The sequence below is a fragment of the Aegilops tauschii genome, chromosome 1 (assembly GCF_002575655.3).
Source record: "Aegilops tauschii subsp. strangulata cultivar AL8/78 chromosome 1, Aet v6.0, whole genome shotgun sequence".
Lineage (NCBI taxonomy): Eukaryota > Viridiplantae > Streptophyta > Magnoliopsida > Poales > Poaceae > Aegilops > Aegilops tauschii.
In genome coordinates this window covers 392806728-392812727 of record NC_053035.3, presented here as the reverse complement: position 1 = coordinate 392812727, position 6000 = coordinate 392806728, and positions in this window count along the sequence as shown.

Sequence of the window (6000 nt, the reverse complement as noted above, 5' to 3'; positions counted from 1 at the left end):
CCCGAGTGGTTTCAACTTTGTTTACTTCACCGTGTGTCAGATGGGCCTCTAGTTTACTTATTTTCACCCACTGCCACATGGGCCAGCACACGAAGATACAGAACACGAGCTGACAAGGCAGCATGTGGACTGGTTGACCGGTCAACTAAACAATATACGGAGCTATACACTGACACAGTGAGCATATAATCCGTCGGTATAGAGTGTTCGTGTGAGAGGGGAGGCCCGTGAGAGATAGCAGAGAGAGAAAGAGCTACTCCCTCCGTTCGATAATGTAGTTCCAACATTTTTTTAAAAGTCAAACTATTGAAACTTTGACCAAGTTTATAAAGAAATTACTTATATCTACAATACCAAAGATAAATGATAGTATGAAGTAAGTACATGTTGTGATGAATCTAATGATCTTTCCAGATGTAAATGTTTTTCTCCACATATACCTGGTCAAACTTTTCTGAGGTGACTTTTCAAAACATCCATATGCTTATGGACGTGAGGGAGTCCCTAACTAGAGAGAGAGAGTGAAATAGAAAGAGTGAGTGAAAAAAGTGTGTGTGCGTGTGTGAAAGAGACATGGACAACACTCGATAAAAGTCTAGAAAAAATGGGTGTGTCTTATGCAAACATATCACACATGCATCTTCGACAACGGAAGCAAGGTGAGGAGATAGTGTGTGGTTGTTTGCAACCGAGAGAGCAAGACCCCTAGCACGTGGCCAAGAGGGGTCTGACAAACAAGGGAGAGAGGTCGAGAGAGACGTACGGAGAAAATGCAGAAATGGGGAGGAGAGAGTGTATGTTTGTCATAGAGAGATCCCCTGGAGATCGGGATGGGACTACATGGGTGGGAGATCGAGTGACAAGGTGTGTGCGCGATAGAAGATACCCCGAGAGATATCAAGATAGATGTATGGATGGAAGGAGACAATACGTGTGTTCCATATGGCTAGTGAGAGATAATCATACTTAGGGGGGAGTGCTTGCGCCTATGACGGAGTGAGGGATTATGGTACTTATTAGGGGGTGCGTGTCACATAGAGACAGAACAAGGGCGGAGAGTGTTGGATAGGTCTATATGTATAGTGCGAGCGAGACATGTGTATGTGTGAACCAGGGAGATATAAAGATTGAGAGAGATTGAGGAGCCCCGATAAGGCTGAGTGGTGCGTCAGATAGCTGAGAGGGGGAAAGAGATATTCCATCGCTCGATAATGCAGTGCATGTAATTTTTTTAGAAGTCAAACTTTGGAAACTTTGATCAGGTTTACACAAATGTTATTTATATCTTCAATACCAAAGATACATCATACGAAACTACATCTCATGGTGAATCTAATGGTATATGTTTGCCGTTCTAGATGTAATTGTTTTTCTCCACGTACATGGTCAAACTTTGTGATGTTTGACTTTTCAATAAATCAATATGCTATGGACCGAGGAGAGTGCCTAAGTCGAGAGGGATCAAGTGCGTGTGAAGGAGAATGAGTAAGTGTGCAAAAAGAGTATGTGTGTGAAAGAGAAAGTGACAACAAACGATAAATTAAAGAGAGTGTGTGTTTTTTCGTTTCTTAGGCGAACATATCACGCATGCATCTCCGAGATAGAAAAGCGAAGCGAGGAGATACACGAAGATAGCTAGTGTGTGATTGTTTGCAACGGAGAGAGACACCCCTATAGCACATGTCCAATAGAGGTCTGGCCAACAAGGAACAAAGGTCGAGAGGGACACATGGAGAACATGGACGCATGGGGAGGGCGAGAGGGTGTGTTTGTGATAGAGAGACCCCCTCGAGATCGTGAGGGGACTATATGGGTGGGAGATCGAGGGAGGTGCGTGCGCGATAGAAAGATGCCCCGAGAGAAATCGAGATAGACCATGCACATGTTTGTGATGGAGACTAAGATTAGCTAGTCATATACATATAGGGGGGACTATGTGTGCCTACAATTGAGTGAGAGATCATCATACTTGGCTAGCTAGGCATGAGATTGTGTGTGTGCGTGTGAGATGGAGAGAGAACGAGGGAGAGAGATAGAGTTTTAGATGGGCCTATCGAGTGCGAGTGAGATATGCATGTGTATGTGTGACCCAGGTAGATGGAGAGTTTGAGAGGGAGGGGGAAGAGCTCCGAGACGACAGAGTGGTGCGTGAGAGAGTTACGGGCAAAGAGCCAAGGAATTTGTGTGCGTACGATGAGTGCACCCAAGATATCTAGCTTGGACTAGAGAATCATACATAGTGTGCGAGACAGACCTATAGATGGAGTATATATGCATGCGAACTAGAAAGACCCCCCCTCCCACGCACACACACAAAGAGAGAGAGAGATGGAGAGAAAGCGAGAGGGACCAACAAGGTTTGTGTGTTGGATGCATGCGACAGAATTGAAGAATGTGGGCGAGAGAGAGAGAGAGAGCAGGAGTCCGGGAGAGGGGGAGGTCGCGTTTTATGCATCAAAGACTGATATAAACCATGTTTCGATATAAACTTGCATTCAAATATTTAAATTGGAGAACATGTTGTCTGCAATCCACACATGAACGGATATATGCGTATATCAAACAAGTTCATTAATTTGACTTTCAACATATTCATGGAGTACTATAATACTATACAACATGCTATTCGATTGAGGTGTTCAATTTTGGATTTAGTTCACTATTTTGACCTGGTGAACGAGCTATTTCATTGAATCGAGATATTTCATTTTGGGTTTGATTCCTGTTTTTTAGTGGGTCAACTATTTGTCATATAGTAAATCGCTAGCAACGAGCATGTAAAAACACATTACTCCCGAGCATCATCTCTCCATCTAAAAAAGAAGTGGCAAGCTAATATTTCAAAATTTGATTCGAATCGACTTGGTAAGGTAGACGTGGATGCTCGTTCTCCCAAATTTTGAACGAACCGTTAAACATCCTCTGCTCGGTGGAATTCGCCCGAGCAAATAAATGGGAGACGCGAAATTACCGTCCTATCTGGGAGACGCATTAATTGGCCCGTTGTACATCGAGGGTAGGTTCATAACTTCATCCAAGCGCGCCTTCTCCTCGGACGAAATGACATGTGCCGAATAATTCATAAACCATGGTCGGCAAAACACGCTCTCCTCGCCCGAAATAGCTCGCACCCACTATTTCAAAACACACTCTCCTCGCCCGAAATCGCTCGCGCCCACTATATTTCAAAACACGCCCTCCTCGCCCGAAATCGCTCCCGCCCACTATTTGGGGAGAAGCAAAGTTACTCTACTATCCCCGACCCTCAGTACACAGACCCAAGCTGAGAAGCCTAAAGGCAGGGGTAGAACTGTAACTCCCCCTCACATTTCAGACAAAGGCGTCCGTAAAACATGGTTCCACTCCCCTCCCAATCCCCCCCCCCATTCATAGCTCGTGGGCGCCAAATCACCTTCTCCCTGGAAGCTCCCTTCTCCCGAGTCGCGAAACCTCAGCCCCTCCTCCATGGCACCCCCCACTGCACCAATTTCACAGCCGCCCTCCTCCCTAATGCCGGATACGCTGTCCATTTGTTGTCGTGCACTAGGCCATGTGCCTCTTACTCCGTGCTGCTGGAGCTGCCTCGATGATGGCCGCCTGAACCGTACCGGAGCCGATTCACCCCCGCCGTTGTTCACGGCGCCGGAGCGGCTCCAACTTCGGATCCGTCTAGAGTCCCGACGCTGCTTCCCCGTAGCCGTCGACCGTCGCGACATCGTTGTTTCCCTGCCACCGGTGGCCACCACAACCGCGCCGGCCTCACCGACTCGGCACCTGGACCTGCCTACTTCACCATGCCGCCAGATAGGTCGCACCCTCATCTCAAATCACTTTATTTAGGCGTCAGTTGTCTGAATTTTTATTCTGGGCCAATCGATTCCCAATGGGAAGCAGCACCCCCTCGAGGCGGCGGAGCTCCTAGGCTGTCGGTTGGCTGGTGTCTAACGTAAGGGTGCGGGGCTGCAAGTTTGCCGCGGAAGCAGCGCTTAGATGGCTATCTTAGAGTTGCGTGGGTTGAAGGTACTGCCGCCGCCGGATCTGGATGACAGGGAGTCTTTGTGGATTGGCCTGGGGGCGGCGCAACCACGGCAGTGCGGTGGGGCGGGGAGCGGTGTTTTGGCCGGGGCCACGGACGATGAAGGAAAGCTGCTCTGTCGTTGGTCGCTGGCTCTTCGGGGAAGATTCCTAACAGTGTCAGCCGGGAGGCACAAGACGGCCATCAAGCCATCCGGCGTAGATCGGACAGTACCAAAATAAACTAAAATCGTGTGACCCCAATTTAGTCTTCAGTCAACAGACGTGTGACCACTCTCGTACCTTGCTGTTGATCTCTTAGTGTATTTCTTCAGATCAAAGAGATGTGTCGTTCTTAACATTATGCGTTATCTGCATCTTCAGCCACACCGTCTTGCGACTCACCACAGCTGCTCCAATAAGGGAAGCATACACCAAAAGGGAGCTATAGTCCCACTCAACAGTTCCCTGCATCGAATGCGCGTGCCCGACATGGACAGCCACAACAACTGCAGGGCCATCGACAAGTCAGCACATGATGCTCACTCCTATGGATGGCGGCCAGATAGGTTGTACTCTCATCTTACTTGTGTGCAACATTTATGGCTTTGTTATTCATCTAATCATGGAAAATAGATTATCACATTTCACTATATATTCATGCTGATCTCTTACGGGTCTTGTTCAGGAGTTAACGTTGTTCCATAGTTCAGCAAAGATACTTGTTCTTTAGGTAACGTTGTTCCATAGTTATCATCCATCAGCCAATGCTATCCCACAGGCTGGTGATTATAGTATTATACCACTTCTAGTATTACCTATGTTGTTCTTTAATACTTTTGTGTGCCATCTAGTTAATCTCGAGTACAAATGATACATATTCTGTAGCTTTCATCTGTGTTCTCCCTTTAGTTTTTCAGACCTGTTGCTGCTAGTTAACCCCAGTCCTACTATTTATGTCGTCTCCTATAGGCACTCATTACATAAATCTAACTACTAGTCGTCTTCCATGCATGTCAGATATAATTGCACAAACTGATATATCCATAAGAACCTCACGGAGCAATGTAAAGGCCAATAAACATGATGTCAATGATACCCAATATGATGGAACATGTAAAGGCAGTTCTTCAGAAGACTTGCAGAAAGATGTTGAATCCTCTTCACCCCACAAGGTCCTTGCTCTAACTTGGCCCATGATATGGGTACAACATGCATATAATGTCCTAGAGTGTATCTACTCTATTACAATGCCATGTGCTTAGCATGCTGATCATGCATGTAAATATGTCATGCCTTCCTGTTTTTCAGTACCTATTCCATTCATGGTAACATGTTTTCAAATTCAAGTACTGTCATTCTACTCTATCGCAATGCCATCTGCTTAATTAGGACATCATGCTTCTGAATATATTATGCATTGTTATTCATCAGTGTGTACTTCATCTGTCTACCATACCATGTTTTTTTACATTGAAATGTTGTTCTAGTGCTCTGTTGCAATGCCATCTTAGTTTCCCAATCATACACGTGTATGTTCTTCAGTACCTATTCCATCTCTGCTGTAGCATGTTTTATAATTGAAGCACCATTCTTCTATACAAGGCATGCAAGGGGAAGACGACTATGTTAGAATCTGAAGGGTTACAAACCAGGTCTTTGCAAAAGATCCAAACGCTAGGAGATAATAAACCAACTCCAGTTTTTATAGATACTGCTCGAGCACAGAGAAACCCAACTCCTACTGATAATAAGCAAATTCCAGTGGCCAAAGAACTAGTCCGCTCCAGTCCAGAAAATAAGCTTAACAGATAGAAGAATTTCTGCACTGGTATCGTTTGTGAGGAAAGATTCTTGCAGGAATTCTCTGTACTCCAATGCAGATGTAAGTACCTGTTGTATATCACTATATTTTTACATCAGGATGTATTTTGTTAATCGGCTTGAATCCAACCTTTATCTGATCTAAATTTAGTTGTAGCAAAA